The sequence below is a fragment of the Pseudophryne corroboree genome, unplaced genomic scaffold, assembly GCF_028390025.1.
Source record: "Pseudophryne corroboree isolate aPseCor3 unplaced genomic scaffold, aPseCor3.hap2 scaffold_1284, whole genome shotgun sequence".
NCBI lineage: Eukaryota > Metazoa > Chordata > Amphibia > Anura > Myobatrachidae > Pseudophryne > Pseudophryne corroboree.
Window position 1 is genome coordinate 125,516 of NW_026967909.1, and position 17,355 is coordinate 142,870.

Below are 17,355 nucleotides of genomic sequence, written 5' to 3' on the forward strand. Positions count from 1 at the left end.
AAATTAAGAGCTGTTTAATCACTCAATTGGATTTTTTTTGCCAGCATATTTCTTTTTCTCTGCAACCCACTGCTAAATTGTGCTTCCTAGCTGTTTTTATAAAATCACTGAATCAAATCTAACTCTGATTACATCAGAGAAAGCCAGGTACCCTACACCATAACAGGGGGTTTGAAATTTTGACTTGTCTACTTAAAGATCACCAAAATCTGATAACAAGGTCAATTACGTCCCTGGGTGGGATTGAACCACCAACCTTTTGGTTAGTAGCCAGACACACTAACCGATTGTGCCACAGAGACACTTTGTAAAAAGTGCATACTGACAAAGGCTAATAAGCATTCATCTAAAACGTTTCCTAGAAAAACTTTAAAAAGTCAATAATCTGGAGAGTTTTTGTAAGATGTTTCTTCCATCCACCAACGAAGAAACACATTGGTACTTTCCCATGATGAGTGAGTGCTTCAGGATCTCTTGCACTTACATGTGCAGCAGAGTACTGCAATGGAAGCATGCTGGGCCCATAACCCAGAGGTAGGCAGATTAAAACTATCCTCTGCTATATGCATTTTTTTTGTTAATTAAAGTAATCCAAAACTGGGATTGATATTTTTGCTCTTTTATTTTTCATTAAAGTACAATAACTTTTACCATTTTGATTTGTTTTAATAGTATATTGAAAGTATTGTTTTCTTTTAAAAATCCACTTAATTTTCTTTACCCTATTATTAAAATGGTAATTGACAAAAACAAACTACATTGTCATCAGAAGAGCAATACAAAATGTACAAGTGATATATTAAAATCATCTTTTCAGCTTGAATTTCAATGATGCATTGGGGCAACGATTTTGTGAGAAACATTTTCACCCTTAAATAAAGATTTTCTTAATTCCTTACCTGTGTGCTAATTAGATATCACCTTGTTTTCACATTAAACAGACTTCCACATGAGAAAGCAGCAAGGATGCAGTGGCGTTAATGTTTCCTTGTGTCAACCCGTATTATTTCAGTAGACATTGCAATGAGGATGCATCTTGCTGCCTTTCCAATGAAGCAAATTTAATTTAGTAATAGGTGAAAAACCATCCCTACAAAGGTGTTAATCAGAGACTTAGCTTTGTGGACACTTTTCAGAGAACAAATTTGTTAGCATAAAAATAAAGCCAGAAAATGAAGAGCTGTTTAATCACTCAATTGGATTTTTTTTGCCAGCATATTTCTTTTTCTCTGCAACCCACTGCTAAATTGTGCTTCCTAGCTGTTTTTATTAAATCACTGAATCAAATCTAACTCTGATTACATCAGAAAAGGCCAGGTACCCTACACCATAACAGGGGGTTTGAAATTTTGACTTGTCTACTTAAAGATCACCAAAATCTGATAACAAGGTCAATTACGTCCCTGGGTGGGATTGAACCACCAACCTTTTGGTTAGTAGCCGGACACACTAACCGATTGCACCACAGAGACACTTCGCAAAAAGGATATACTGACAAAGGCTAATAAGCATACATCTAGAACGTTTCCTAGAAAAACTTTAAAAAGTCAATAATCTGGAGAGTTTTTGTAAAATGTTTCTTCCATCAACCAACGAGAAACACATTGGTACTTTCCCATGATGAGTGAGTGCTTCAGGATCTCTTGCACTTACATGTGCAGCAGAGTACAGCAATGGAAGCATGCTGGGCCCATAACCCAGCGGTAGGCAGATTGAAACTATCCTCTGCTATATGCATTTTTTTTTGTTAATTAAAGTAATCCAAAACTGGGATTGATATTTTGGCTCTTTTATTTTTACTTAAAGTACAATAACTTTTACCATTTTAATTTGTTTTAATAGTATATTGTCAGTATTGTTTTCTTTCAAAAATCCACTTAATTTTCTTTACCCTATTATTAAAATGGTAATTGACAAAAACAAACTACATTGTCACCAGAAGAGCAATACAAAATGTACAAGTGATATATTAAAATCATCTTTCCAGCTTGAATTTCAATGATGCATTGGGGCAACGATTTTGTGAGAAACATCTTCACCCTTAAATAAAGATTTTCTTAATTCCTTACCTGTGTGCTAATTAGATATCACCTTGTTTTCACATTAAACAGACTTCTACATGAGAAAGCAGCAAGGATGCAGTGGCGTTAATGTTTCCTTGTGTCAACCCGTATTATTTCAGTAGACATTGAAATGAGGATGCATCTTGCTGCCTTTCCAATGAAGCAAATTTAATTTAGTAATAGGTGAAAAACCATCCCTACAAAGGTGTTAATCAGAGACTTGGCTTTGTGGACACTTTTCAAAGAACAAATTTGTTAGCATAAAAATAAAGCCAGAAAATTAAGAGCTGTTTAATTACTCAATTGGATTTTTTTGCCAGCATATTTCTTTTTCTCTGCAACCCACTGCTAAATTGTGCTTCCTAGCTGTTTTTATAAAATCACTGAATCAAATCTAACTCTGATTACATCAGAGAAAGCAAGGTACCCTACACCATAAGAGGGGGTTTGAAATTTTGACTTGTCTACTTAAAGATCACCAAAATCTGATAACAAGGTCAATTACGTCCCTGGGTGGGATTGAACCACCAACCTTTTAGTTTATAGCCGTACACACTAACTGATTGCACCTCAGAGACACTTTGCAAAAGTACATACTGACAAAGGCTAATAAGCATTCATCTAAAACGTTTCCTAGAAAAACTTTAAAAAGTCAATAATCTGGAGAGTTTTTGTAAGATGTTTCTTCCATCCACCAACGAAGAAACACATTGGTACTTTCCCATGATGAGTGAGTGCTTCAGGATCTCTTGCACTTACATGTGCAGCAGAGTACTGCAATGGAAGCATGCTGGGCCCATAAATCAGAGGTAGGCAGATTAAAACTATCCTCTGCTATATGCATTTTTTTTGTTAATTAAAGTAATCCAAAACTGGGATTGATATTTTTGATCTTTTATTTTTCATTAAAGTACAATAACTTTTACCATTTTAATTTGTTTTAATAGTATATTGAAAGTATTGTTTTCTTTTAAAAATCCACTTAATTTTCTTTACCCTATTATTAAAATGGTAATTGACAAAAACAAACTACATTGTCACCAGAAGAGCAATACAAAATGTACAAGTGATATATTAAAATCATCTTTCCAGCTTGAATTTCAATGATGCATTGGGGCAACGATTTTGTGAGAAACATTTTCACCCTTAAATAAAGATTTTCTTAATTCCTTACCTGTGTGCTAATTAGATATCACCTTGTTTTCACATTAAACAGACTTCCACATGAGAAAGCAGCAAGGATGCAGTGGCGTTAATGTTTCCTGGTGTCAACCTGTATTATTTCAGTAGACATTGAAATGAGGATGCATCTTGCTGCCTTTCCAATGAAGCAAGTTTAATTTAGTAATAGGTGAAAAACCATCCTTACAAAGGTGTTAATCAGAGACTTGGCTTTGTGGACACTTTTCAGAGAACAAATTTGTTAGCATAAAAATAAAGCCAGAAAATGAAGAGCTGTTTAATCACTCAATTGGATTTTTTTGCCAGCATATTTCTTTTTCTCTGCAACCCACTGCTAAATTGTGCTTCCTAGCTGTTTTTATAAAATCACTGAATCAAATCTAACTCTGATTACATCAGAGAAGGCCAGGTACCCTACACCATAAGAGGGGGTTTGAAATTTTGACTTGTCTACTTAAAGATCACCAAAATCTGATAACAAGGTCAATTACGTCCCTGGGTGGGATTGAACCACCAACCTTTTGGTTTATAGCCGTACACATTAACTGATTGCGCCACAGAGACACTTTGCAAAAGTACATACTGACAAAGGCTAATAAGCATTCATCTAAAACGTTTCCTAGAAAAACTTTAAAAAGTCAATAATCTGGAGAGTTTTTGTAAGATGTTTCTTCCATCCACCAACGAAGAAACACATTGGTACTTTCCCATGATGACTGAGTGCTTCAGGATCTCTTGCACTTACATGTGCAGCAGAGTACTGCAATGGAAGCATGCTGGGCCCATAACCCAGAGGTAGGCAGATTAAAACTATCCTCTGCTATATGCATTTTTTTTGTTAATTAAAGTAATCCAAAACTGGGATTGATATTTTTGCTCTTTTATTTTTCATTAAAGTACAATAACTTTTACCATTTTAATTTGTTTTAATAGTATATTGAAAGTATTGTTTTCTTTTAAAAATCCACTTAATTTTCTTTACCCTATTATTAAAATGGTAATTGACAAAAACAAACTACATTGTCACCAGAAGAGCAATACAAAATGTACAAGTGATATATTAAAATCATCTTTCCAGCTTGAATTTCAATGATGCATTGGGGCAACGATTTTGTGAGAAACATTTTCACCCTTAAATAAAGATTTTCTTAATTCCTTACCTGTGTGCTAATTAGATATCACCTTGTTTTCACATTAAACAGACTTCCACATGAGAAAGCAGCAAGGATGCAGTGGCGTTAATGTTTCCTGGTGTCAACCTGTATTATTTCAGTAGACATTGAAATGAGGATGCATCTTGCTGCCTTTCCAATGAAGCAAGTTTAATTTAGTAATAGGTGAAAAACCATCCTTACAAAGGTGTTAATCAGAGACTTGGCTTTGTGGATACTTTTCAGAGAACAAATTTGTTAGCATAAAAATAAAGCCAGAAAATGAAGAGCTGTTTAATCACTCAATTGGATTTTTTTGCCAGCATATTTCTTTTTCTCTGCAACCCACTGCTAAATTGTGCTTCCTAGCTGTTTTTATAAAATCACTGAATCAAATCTAACTCTGATTACATCAGAGAAGGCCAGGTACCCTACACCATAAGAGGGGGTTTGAAATTTTGACTTGTCTACTTAAAGATCACCAAAATCTGATAACAAGGTCAATTACGTCCCTGGGTGGGATTGAACCACCAACCTTTTGGTTAATAGCCATATACACTAACTGATTGCGCCACAGAGACACTTAGCAAAAGTGCATACTGACAAAGGCTAATAAGCATTCATCTAAAACGTTTCCTAGAAAAACTTTAAAAAGTCAATAATCTGGAGAGTTTTTGTAAGATGTTTCTTCCATCAACCAACGAAGAAACACATTGGTACTTTCCCATGATGACTGAGTGCTTCAGGATCTCTTGCACTTACATGTGCAGCAGAGTACTGCAATGGAAGCATGCTGGGCCCATAACCCAGAGTTAGGCAGATTGAAACTATCCTTTGCTATATGCATTTTTTTTTGTTAATTTAAGTAATCAAAACTGGGATTGATATTTTTGCTCTTTTATTTTTACTTAAAGTACAATAACTTTTACCATTTTAATTTGTTTTAATAGTATATTGACAGTATAGTTTTCTTTAAAAAATCCACTTAATTTTCTTTACCCTATTATTAAAAGGGTAATTGACAAAAACAAACTACAATGTCACCAGAAGAGCAATACAAAATGTACAAGTGATAAATTAAAATCATCTTTCCAGCTTGAATTTCAATGATGCATTGGGGCAACGATTTTGTGAGAAACATCTTCACCCTTAAATAAAGATTTTCTTAATTCCTTACCTGTGTGCTAATTAGATATCACCTTGTTTTCACATTAAACAGACTTCCACATGAGAAAGCAGCAAGGATGCAGTGGCGTTAATGTTTCCTTGTGTCAACCCGTATTATTTCAGTAGACATTGAAATGAGGATGCATCTTGCTGCCTTTCCAATGAAGCAAATTTAATTTAGTAATAGGTTAAAAACCATCCCTACAAAGGTGTTAATCAGAGACTTGGCTTTGTGGACACTTTTCAAAGAACAAATTTGTTAGCATAAAAATAAATCCAGAAAATTAAGAGCTGTTTAATCACTCAATTGGATTTTTTTTGCCAGCATATTTCTTTTTCTCTGCAACCCACTGCTAAATTGTGCTTCCTAGCTGTTTTTATAAAATCACTGAATCAAATCTAACTCTGATTACATCAGAGAAAGCCAGGTACCCTACACCATAAGAGGGGGTTTGAAATTTTGACTTGTCTACTTAAAGATCACCAAAATCTGATAACAAGGTCAATTACGTCCCTGGGTAGGATTGAACCACCAACCTTTTGGTTTATAGCCGTACACACTAACTGATTGCGCCACAGAGACACTTTGCAAAAGTACATACTGACAAAGGCTAATAAGCATTCATCTAAAACGTTTCCTAGAAAAACTTTAAAAAGTCAATAATCTGGAGAGTTTTTGTAAGATGTTTCTTCCATCCACCAACGAAGAAACACATTGGTACTTTCCCATGATGAGTGAGTGCTTCAGGATCTCTTGCACTTACATGTGCAGCAGAGTACTGCAATGGAAGCATGCTGGGCCCATAACCCAGAGGTAGGCAGATTAAAACTATCCTCTGCTATATGCATTTTTTTTGTTAATTAAAGTAATCCAAAACTGGGATTGATATTTTTGCTCTTTTATTTTTCATTAAAGTACAATAACTTTTACCATTTTGATTTGTTTTAATAGTATATTGAAAGTATTGTTTTCTTTTAAAAATCCACTTAATTTTCTTTACCCTATTATTAAAATGGTAATTGACAAAAACAAACTACATTGTCATCAGAAGAGCAATACAAAATGTACAAGTGATATATTAAAATCATCTTTTCAGCTTGAATTTCAATGATGCATTGGGGCAACGATTTTGTGAGAAACATTTTCACCCTTAAATAAAGATTTTCTTAATTCCTTACCTGTGTGCTAATTAGATATCACCTTGTTTTCACATTAAACAGACTTCCACATGAGAAAGCAGCAAGGATGCAGTGGCGTTAATGTTTCCTTGTGTCAACCCGTATTATTTCAGTAGACATTGCAATGAGGATGCATCTTGCTGCCTTTCCAATGAAGCAAATTTAATTTAGTAATAGGTGAAAAACCATCCCTACAAAGGTGTTAATCAGAGACTTAGCTTTGTGGACACTTTTCAGAGAACAAATTTGTTAGCATAAAAATAAAGCCAGAAAATGAAGAGCTGTTTAATCACTCAATTGGATTTTTTTTGCCAGCATATTTCTTTTTCTCTGCAACCCACTGCTAAATTGTGCTTCCTAGCTGTTTTTATTAAATCACTGAATCAAATCTAACTCTGATTACATCAGAAAAGGCCAGGTACCCTACACCATAACAGGGGGTTTGAAATTTTGACTTGTCTACTTAAAGATCACCAAAATCTGATAACAAGGTCAATTACGTCCCTGGGTGGGATTGAACCACCAACCTTTTGGTTAGTAGCCGGACACACTAACCGATTGCACCACAGAGACACTTCGCAAAAAGGATATACTGACAAAGGCTAATAAGCATACATCTAGAACGTTTCCTAGAAAAACTTTAAAAAGTCAATAATCTGGAGAGTTTTTGTAAAATGTTTCTTCCATCAACCAACGAGAAACACATTGGTACTTTCCCATGATGAGTGAGTGCTTCAGGATCTCTTGCACTTACATGTGCAGCAGAGTACAGCAATGGAAGCATGCTGGGCCCATAACCCAGCGGTAGGCAGATTGAAACTATCCTCTGCTATATGCATTTTTTTTTGTTAATTAAAGTAATCCAAAACTGGGATTGATATTTTGGCTCTTTTATTTTTACTTAAAGTACAATAACTTTTACCATTTTAATTTGTTTTAATAGTATATTGACAGTATTGTTTTCTTTCAAAAATCCACTTAATTTTCTTTACCCTATTATTAAAATGGTAATTGACAAAAACAAACTACATTGTCACCAGAAGAGCAATACAAAATGTACAAGTGATATATTAAAATCATCTTTCCAGCTTGAATTTCAATGATGCATTGGGGCAACGATTTTGTGAGAAACATCTTCACCCTTAAATAAAGATTTTCTTAATTCCTTACCTGTGTGCTAATTAGATATCACCTTGTTTTCACATTAAACAGACTTCTACATGAGAAAGCAGCAAGGATGCAGTGGCGTTAATGTTTCCTTGTGTCAACCCATATTATTTCAGTAGACATTGAAATGAGGATGCATCTTGCTGCCTTTCCAATGAAGCAAATTTAATTTAGTAATAGGTGAAAAACCATCCCTACAAAGGTGTTAATCAGAGACTTGGCTTTGTGGACACTTTTCAAAGAACAAATTTGTTAGCATAAAAATAAAGCCAGAAAATTAAGAGCTGTTTAATTACTCAATTGGATTTTTTTGCCAGCATATTTCTTTTTCTCTGCAACCCACTGCTAAATTGTGCTTCCTAGCTGTTTTTATAAAATCACTGAATCAAATCTAACTCTGATTACATCAGAGAAAGCAAGGTACCCTACACCATAAGAGGGGGTTTGAAATTTTGACTTGTCTACTTAAAGATCACCAAAATCTGATAACAAGGTCAATTACGTCCCTGGGTGGGATTGAACCACCAACCTTTTAGTTTATAGCCGTACACACTAACTGATTGCACCTCAGAGACACTTTGCAAAAGTACATACTGACAAAGGCTAATAAGCATTCATCTAAAACGTTTCCTAGAAAAACTTTAAAAAGTCAATAATCTGGAGAGTTTTTGTAAGATGTTTCTTCCATCCACCAACGAAGAAACACATTGGTACTTTCCCATGATGAGTGAGTGCTTCAGGATCTCTTGCACTTACATGTGCAGCAGAGTACTGCAATGGAAGCATGCTGGGCCCATAAATCAGAGGTAGGCAGATTAAAACTATCCTCTGCTATATGCATTTTTTTTGTTAATTAAAGTAATCCAAAACTGGGATTGATATTTTTGATCTTTTATTTTTCATTAAAGTACAATAACTTTTACCATTTTAATTTGTTTTAATAGTATATTGAAAGTATTGTTTTCTTTTAAAAATCCACTTAATTTTCTTTACCCTATTATTAAAATGGTAATTGACAAAAACAAACTACATTGTCACCAGAAGAGCAATACAAAATGTACAAGTGATATATTAAAATCATCTTTCCAGCTTGAATTTCAATGATGCATTGGGGCAACGATTTTGTGAGAAACATTTTCACCCTTAAATAAAGATTTTCTTAATTCCTTACCTGTGTGCTAATTAGATATCACCTTGTTTTCACATTAAACAGACTTCCACATGAGAAAGCAGCAAGGATGCAGTGGCGTTAATGTTTCCTGGTGTCAACCTGTATTATTTCAGTAGACATTGAAATGAGGATGCATCTTGCTGCCTTTCCAATGAAGCAAGTTTAATTTAGTAATAGGTGAAAAACCATCCTTACAAAGGTGTTAATCAGAGACTTGGCTTTGTGGACACTTTTCAGAGAACAAATTTGTTAGCATAAAAATAAAGCCAGAAAATGAAGAGCTGTTTAATCACTCAATTGGATTTTTTTGCCAGCATATTTCTTTTTCTCTGCAACCCACTGCTAAATTGTGCTTCCTAGCTGTTTTTATAAAATCACTGAATCAAATCTAACTCTGATTACATCAGAGAAGGCCAGGTACCCTACACCATAAGAGGGGGTTTGAAATTTTGACTTGTCTACTTAAAGATCACCAAAGTCTGATAACAAGGTCAATTACGTCCCTGGGTGGGATTGAACCACCAACCTTTTGGTTTATAGCCGTACACATTAACTGATTGCGCCACAGAGACACTTTGCAAAAGTACATACTGACAAAGGCTAATAAGCATTCATCTAAAACGTTTCCTAGAAAAACTTTAAAAAGTCAATAATCTGGAGAGTTTTTGTAAGATGTTTCTTCCATCCACCAACGAAGAAACACATTGGTACTTTCCCATGATGACTGAGTGCTTCAGGATCTCTTGCACTTACATGTGCAGCAGAGTACTGCAATGGAAGCATGCTGGGCCCATAACCCAGAGGTAGGCAGATTAAAACTATCCTCTGCTATATGCATTTTTTTTGTTAATTAAAGTAATCCAAAACTGGGATTGATATTTTTGCTCTTTTATTTTTCATTAAAGTACAATAACTTTTACCATTTTAATTTGTTTTAATAGTATATTGAAAGTATTGTTTTCTTTTAAAAATCCACTTAATTTTCTTTACCCTATTATTAAAATGGTAATTGACAAAAACAAACTACATTGTCACCAGAAGAGCAATACAAAATGTACAAGTGATATATTAAAATCATCTTTCCAGCTTGAATTTCAATGATGCATTGGGGCAACGATTTTGTGAGAAACATTTTCACCCTTAAATAAAGATTTTCTTAATTCCTTACCTGTGTGCTAATTAGATATCACCTTGTTTTCACATTAAACAGACTTCCACATGAGAAAGCAGCAAGGATGCAGTGGCGTTAATGTTTCCTGGTGTCAACCTGTATTATTTCAGTAGACATTGAAATGAGGATGCATCTTGCTGCCTTTCCAATGAAGCAAGTTTAATTTAGTAATAGGTGAAAAACCATCCTTACAAAGGTGTTAATCAGAGACTTGGCTTTGTGGATACTTTTCAGAGAACAAATTTGTTAGCATAAAAATAAAGCCAGAAAATGAAGAGCTGTTTAATCACTCAATTGGATTTTTTTGCCAGCATATTTCTTTTTCTCTGCAACCCACTGCTAAATTGTGCTTCCTAGCTGTTTTTATAAAATCACTGAATCAAATCTAACTCTGATTACATCAGAGAAGGCCAGGTACCCTACACCATAAGAGGGGGTTTGAAATTTTGACTTGTCTACTTAAAGATCACCAAAATCTGATAACAAGGTCAATTACGTCCCTGGGTGGGATTGAACCACCAACCTTTTGGTTAATAGCCATATACACTAACTGATTGCGCCACAGAGACACTTAGCAAAAGTACATACTGACAAAGGCTAATAAGCATTCATCTAAAACGTTTCCTAGAAAAACTTTAAAAAGTCAATAATCTGGAGAGTTTTTGTAAGATGTTTCTTCCATCAACCAACGAAGAAACACATTGGTACTTTCCCATGATGACTGAGTGCTTCAGGATCTCTTGCACTTACATGTGCAGCAGAGTACTGCAATGGAAGCATGCTGGGCCCATAACCCAGAGTTAGGCAGATTGAAACTATCCTTTGCTATATGCATTTTTTTTTGTTAATTTAAGTAATCAAAACTGGGATTGATATTTTTGCTCTTTTATTTTTACTTAAAGTACAATAACTTTTACCATTTTAATTTGTTTTAATAGTATATTGACAGTATAGTTTTCTTTAAAAAATCCACTTAATTTTCTTTACCCTATTATTAAAAGGGTAATTGACAAAAACAAACTACAATGTCACCAGAAGAGCAATACAAAATGTACAAGTGATAAATTAAAATCATCTTTCCAGCTTGAATTTCAATGATGCATTGGGGCAACGATTTTGTGAGAAACATCTTCACCCTTAAATAAAGATTTTCTTAATTCCTTACCTGTGTGCTAATTAGATATCACCTTGTTTTCACATTAAACAGACTTCCACATGAGAAAGCAGCAAGGATGCAGTGGCGTTAATGTTTCCTTGTGTCAACCCGTATTATTTCAGTAGACATTGAAATGAGGATGCATCTTGCTGCCTTTCCAATGAAGCAAATTTAATTTAGTAATAGGTTAAAAACCATCCCTACAAAGGTGTTAATCAGAGACTTGGCTTTGTGGACACTTTTCAAAGAACAAATTTGTTAGCATAAAAATAAATCCAGAAAATTAAGAGCTGTTTAATCACTCAATTGGATTTTTTTTGCCAGCATATTTCTTTTTCTCTGCAACCCACTGCTAAATTGTGCTTCCTAGCTGTTTTTATAAAATCACTGAATCAAATCTAACTCTGATTACATCAGAGAAGGCCAGGTACCCTACACCATAAGAGGGGGTTTGAAATTTTGACTTGTCTACTTAAAGATCACCAAAATCTGATAACAAGGTCAATTACGTCCCTGGGTGGGATTGAACCACCAACCTTTTGGTTTATAGCCGTACACACTAACTGATTGCGCCACAGAGACACTTTGCAAATGTACATACTGACAAAGGCTAATAAGCATTCATCTAAAACGTTTCCTAGAAAAACTTTAAAAAGTCAATAATCTGGAGAGTTTTTGTAAGATGTTTCTTCCATCCACCAACGAAGAAACACATTGGTACTTTCCCATGATGAGTGAGTGCTTCAGGATCTCTTGCACTTACATGTGCAGCAGAGTACTGCAATGGAAGCATGCTGGGCCCATAACCCAGAGGTAGGCAGATTAAAACTATCCTCTGCTATATGCATTTTTTTTGTTAATTAAAGTAATCCAAAACTGGGATTGATATTTTTGCTCTTTTATTTTTCATTAAAGTACAATAACTTTTACCATTTTAATTTGTTTTAATAGTATATTGAAAGTATTGTTTTCTTTTAAAAATCCACTTAATTTTCTTTACCCTATTATTAAAATGGTAATTGACAAAAACAAACTACATTGTCATCAGAAGAGCAATACAAAATGTACAAGTGATATATTAAAATCATCTTTCCAGCTTGAATTTCAATGATGCATTGGGGCAACGATTTTGTGAGAAACATTTTCACCCTTAAATAAAGATTTTCTTAATTCCTTACCTGTGTGCTAATTAGATATCACCTTGTTTTCACATTAAACAGACTTCCACATGAGAAAGCAGCAAGGATGCAGTGGCGTTAATGTTTCCTGGTGTCAACCTGTATTATTTCAGTAGACATTGAAATGAGGATGCATCTTGCTGCCTTTCCAATGAAGCAAGTTTAATTTAGTAATAGGTGAAAAACCATCCATACAAAGGTGTTAATCAGAGACTTGGCTTTGTGGACACTTTTCAGAGAACAAATTTGTTAGCATAAAAATAAAGCCAGAAAATGAAGAGCTGTTTAATCACTCAATTGGATTTTTTTGCCAGCATATTTCTTTTTCTCTGCAACCCACTGCTAAATTGTGCTTCCTAGCTGTTTTTATAAAATCACTGAATCAAATCTAACTCTGATTACATCAGAGAAGGCCAGGTACCCTACACCATAAGAGGGGGTTTGAAATTTTGACTTGTCTACTTAAAGATCACCAAAATCTGATAACAAGGTCAATTACGTCCCTTGGTGGGATTGAACCACCAACCTTTTGGTTAATAGCCATATACACTAACTGATTGCGCCACAGAGACACTTTGCAAAAGTACATACTGACAAAGGCTAATAAGCATTCATCTAAAACGTTTCCTAGAAAAACTTTAAAAAGTCAATAATCTGGAGAGTTTTTGTAAGATGTTTCTTCCATCAACCAACGAAGAAACACATTGGTACTTTCCCATGATGACTGAGTGCTTCAGGATCTCTTGCACTTACATGTGCAGCAGAGTACTGCAATGGAAGCATGCTGGGCCCATAACCCAGAGGTAGGCAGAATGAAACTATCCTTTGCTATATGCATATTTTTTTGTTAATTTAAGTAATCAAAACTGGGATTGATATTTTTGCTCTTTTATTTTTACTTAAAGTACAATAACTTTTACCATTTTAATTTGTTTTAATAGTATATTGACAGTATAGTTTTCTTTAAAAAATCCACTTAATTTTCTTTACCCTATTATTAAAAGGGTAATTGACAAAAACAAACTACATAGTCACCAGAAGAGCAATACAAAATGTACAAGTGATATATTAAAATCATCTTTCCAGCTTGACTTTCAATGATGCATTGGGGCAACGATTTTGTGAGAAACATCTTCACCCTTAAATAAAGATTTTCTTAATTCCTTACCTGTGTGCTAATTAGATATCACCTTGTTTTCACATTAAACAGACTTCCACATGAAGAAAGCAGCAAGGATGCAGTGGCGTTAATGTTTCCTTGTGTCAACCCGTATTATTTCAGTAGACATTGAAATGAGGATGCATCTTGCTGCCTTTCCAATGAAGCAAATTTAATTTAGTAATAGGTTAAAAACCATCCCTACAAAGGTGTTAATCAGAGACTTGGCTTTGTGGACACTTTTCAAAGAACAAATTTGTTAGCATAAAAATAAAGCCAGAAAATTAAGAGCTGTTTAATCACTCAATTGGATTTTTTTTGCCAGCATATTTCTTTTTCTCTGCAACCCACTGCTAAATTGTGCTTCCTAGCTGTTTTTATAAAATCACTGAATCAAATCTAACTCTGATTACATCAGAGAAGGCCAGGTACCCTACACCATAAGAGGGGGTTTGAAATTTTGACTTGTCTACTTAAAGATCACCAAAATCTGATAACAAGGTCAATTACGTCCCTGGGTGGGATTGAACCACCAACCTTTTGGTTTATAGCCGTACACACTAACTGATTGCGCCACAGAGACACTTTGCAAAAGTACATACTGACAAAGGCTAATAAGCATTCATCTAAAATGTTTCCTAGAAAAACTTTAAAAAGTCAATAATCTGGAGAGTTTTTGTAAGATGTTTCTTCCATCCACCAACGAAGAAACACATTGGTACTTTCCCATGATGAGTGAGTGCTTCAGGATCTCTTGCACTTACATGTGCAGCAGAGTACTGCAATGGAAGCATGCTGGGCCCATAACCCAGAGGTAGGCAGATTAAAACTATCCTCTGCTATATGCATTTTTTTTTGTTAATTAAAGTAATCCAAAACTGGGATTGATATTTTTGCTCTTTTATTTTTCATTAAAGTACAATAACTTTTACCATTTTAATTTGTTTTAATAGTATATTGAAAGTATTGTTTTCTTTTAAAAATCCACTTAATTTTCTTTACCCTATTATTAAAATGGTAATTGACAAAAACAAACTACATTGTCATCAGAAGAGCAATACAAAATGTACAAGTGATATATTAAAATCATCTTTCCAGCTTGAATTTCAATGATGCATTGGGGCAACGATTTTGTGAGAAACATTTTCACCCTTAAATAAAGATTTTCTTAATTCCTTACCTGTGTGCAAATTAGATATCACCTTGTTTTCACATTAAACAGACTTCCACATGAGAAAGCAGCAAGGATGCAGTGGCGTTAATGTTTCCTGGTGTCAACCTGTATTATTTCAGTAGACATTGAAATGAGGATGCATCTTGCTGCCTTTCCAATGAAGCAAGTTTAATTTAGTAATAGGTGAAAAACCATCCTTACAAAGGTGTTAATCAGAGACTTGGCTTTGTGGACACTTTTCAGAGAACAAATTTGTTAGCATAAAAATAAAGCCAGAAAATGAAGAGCTGTTTAATCACTCAATTGGATTTTTTTGCCAGCATATTTCTTTTTCTCTGCAACCCACTGCTAAATTGTGCTTCCTAGCTGTTTTTATAAAATCACTGAATCAAATCTAACTCTGATTACATCAGAGAAGGCCAGGTACCCTACACCATAAGAGGGGGTTTGAAATTTTGACTTGTCTACTTAAAGATCACCAAAATCTGATAACAAGGTCATATACATCCCTGGGTGGGATTGAACCACCAACCTTTTGGTTAATAGCCGTGCACACTAACTGATTGCGCCACAGAGACACTTTGCAAAAGTCCATACTGACAAAGGCTAATAAGCATTCATCTAAAACGTTTCCTAGAAAAACTTTAAAAAGTCAATAATCTGGAGAGTTTTTGTAAGATGTTTCTTCCATCAACCAACGAAGAAACACATTGGTACTTTCCCATGATGACTGAGTGCTTCAGGATCTCTTGCACTTACATGTGCAGCAGAGTACTGCAATGGAAGCATGCTGGGCCCATAACCCAGAGGTAGGCAGATTGAAACTATCCTTTGCTATATGCATTTTTTTTGTTAATTTAAGAAATCAAAACTGGGATTGATATTTTTGCTCTTTTATTTTTACTTAAAGTACAATAACTTTTACCATTTTAATTTGTTTTAATAGTATATTGACAGTATAGTTTTCTTTAAAAAATCCACTTAATTTTCTTTACCCTATTATTAAAAGGGTAATTGACAAAAACAAACTACATTGTCACCAGAAGAGCAATACAAAATGTACAAGTGATATATTAAAATCATCTTTCCAGCTTGAATTTCAATGATGCATTGGGGCAACGATTTTGTGAGAAACATCTTCACCCTTAAATAAAGATTTTCTTAATTCCTTACCTGTGTGCTAATTAGATATCACCTTGTTTTCACATTAAACAGACTTCCACATGAGAAAGCAGAAAGGATGCAGTGGCGTTAATGTTTCCTTGTGTCAACCCGTATTATTTCAGTAGACATTGAAATGAGGATGCATCTTGCTGCCTTTCCAATGAAGCAAATTTAATTTAGTAATAGGTGAAAAACCATCCCTACAAAGGTGTTAATCAGAGACTTGGCTTTGTGGACACTTTTCAAAGAACAAATTTGTTAGCATAAAAATAAAGCCAGAAAATTAAGAGCTGTTTAATCACTCAATTGGATTTTTTTTGCCAGCATATTTCTTTTTCTCTGCAACCCACTGCTAAATTGTGCTTCCTAGCTGTTTTATAAAATCACTGAATCAAATCTAACTCTGATTACATCAGAGAAGGCCAGGTACCCTACACCATAAGAGGGGGTTTGAAATTTTGACTTGTCTACTTAAAGATCACCAAAATCTGATAACAAGGTCAATTACGTCCCTGGGTGGGATTGAACCACCAACCTTTTGGTTTATAGCCGTACACACTAACTGATTGCACCACAGAGACACTTTTTAAAAGTTCATACTGACAAAGGCTAATAAGCATTCATCTAAAACGTTTCCTAGAAAAACTTTAAAAAGTCAATAATCTGGAGAGTTTTTGTAAGATGTTTCTTCCATCAACCAACGAAGAAACACATTGGTACTTTCCCATGATGAGTGAGTGCTTCAGGATCTCTTGCACTTACATGTGCAGCAGAGTACTGCAATGGAAGCATGCTGGGCCCATAACCCAGAGGTAGGCAGATTGAAACTATCCTTTGCTATATGCATTTTTTTTGTTAATTTAAGTAATCAAAACTGGGATTGATATTTTTGCTCTTTTATTTTTCATTAAAGTACAATAACTTTTACTATTTTAATTTGTTTTAATAGTATATTGAAAGTATTGTTTTCTTTTAAAAATCCACTTAATTTTCTTTACCCTATTATTAAAATGGTAATTGACAAAAACAAACTACATTGTCACCAGAAGAGCAATACAAAATGTACAAGTGATATATTAAAATCATCTTTCCAGCTTGAATTTCAATGATGCATTGGGGCAACGATTTTGTGAGAAACATTTTCACCCTTAAATAAAGATTTTCTTAATTCCTTACCTGTGTGCTAATTAGATATCACCTTGTTTTCACATTAAACAGACTTCCACATGAGAAAGCAGCAAGGATGCAGTGGCGTTAATGTTTCCTGGTGTCA

At 34.4% G+C, this 17,355-nt stretch overlaps 1 non-coding gene across 1 annotated transcript; it reads right to left on the reverse strand.

Moving 5' to 3' along the window:
- Positions 1-228: 228 nt before the first annotated feature.
- Positions 229-302, reverse strand: TRNAS-ACU (transfer RNA serine (anticodon ACU)). Its single transcript has one exon. It is a non-coding gene; the product is annotated as a tRNA-Ser (tRNA).
- Positions 303-17,355: the final 17,053 nt, after the last annotated feature.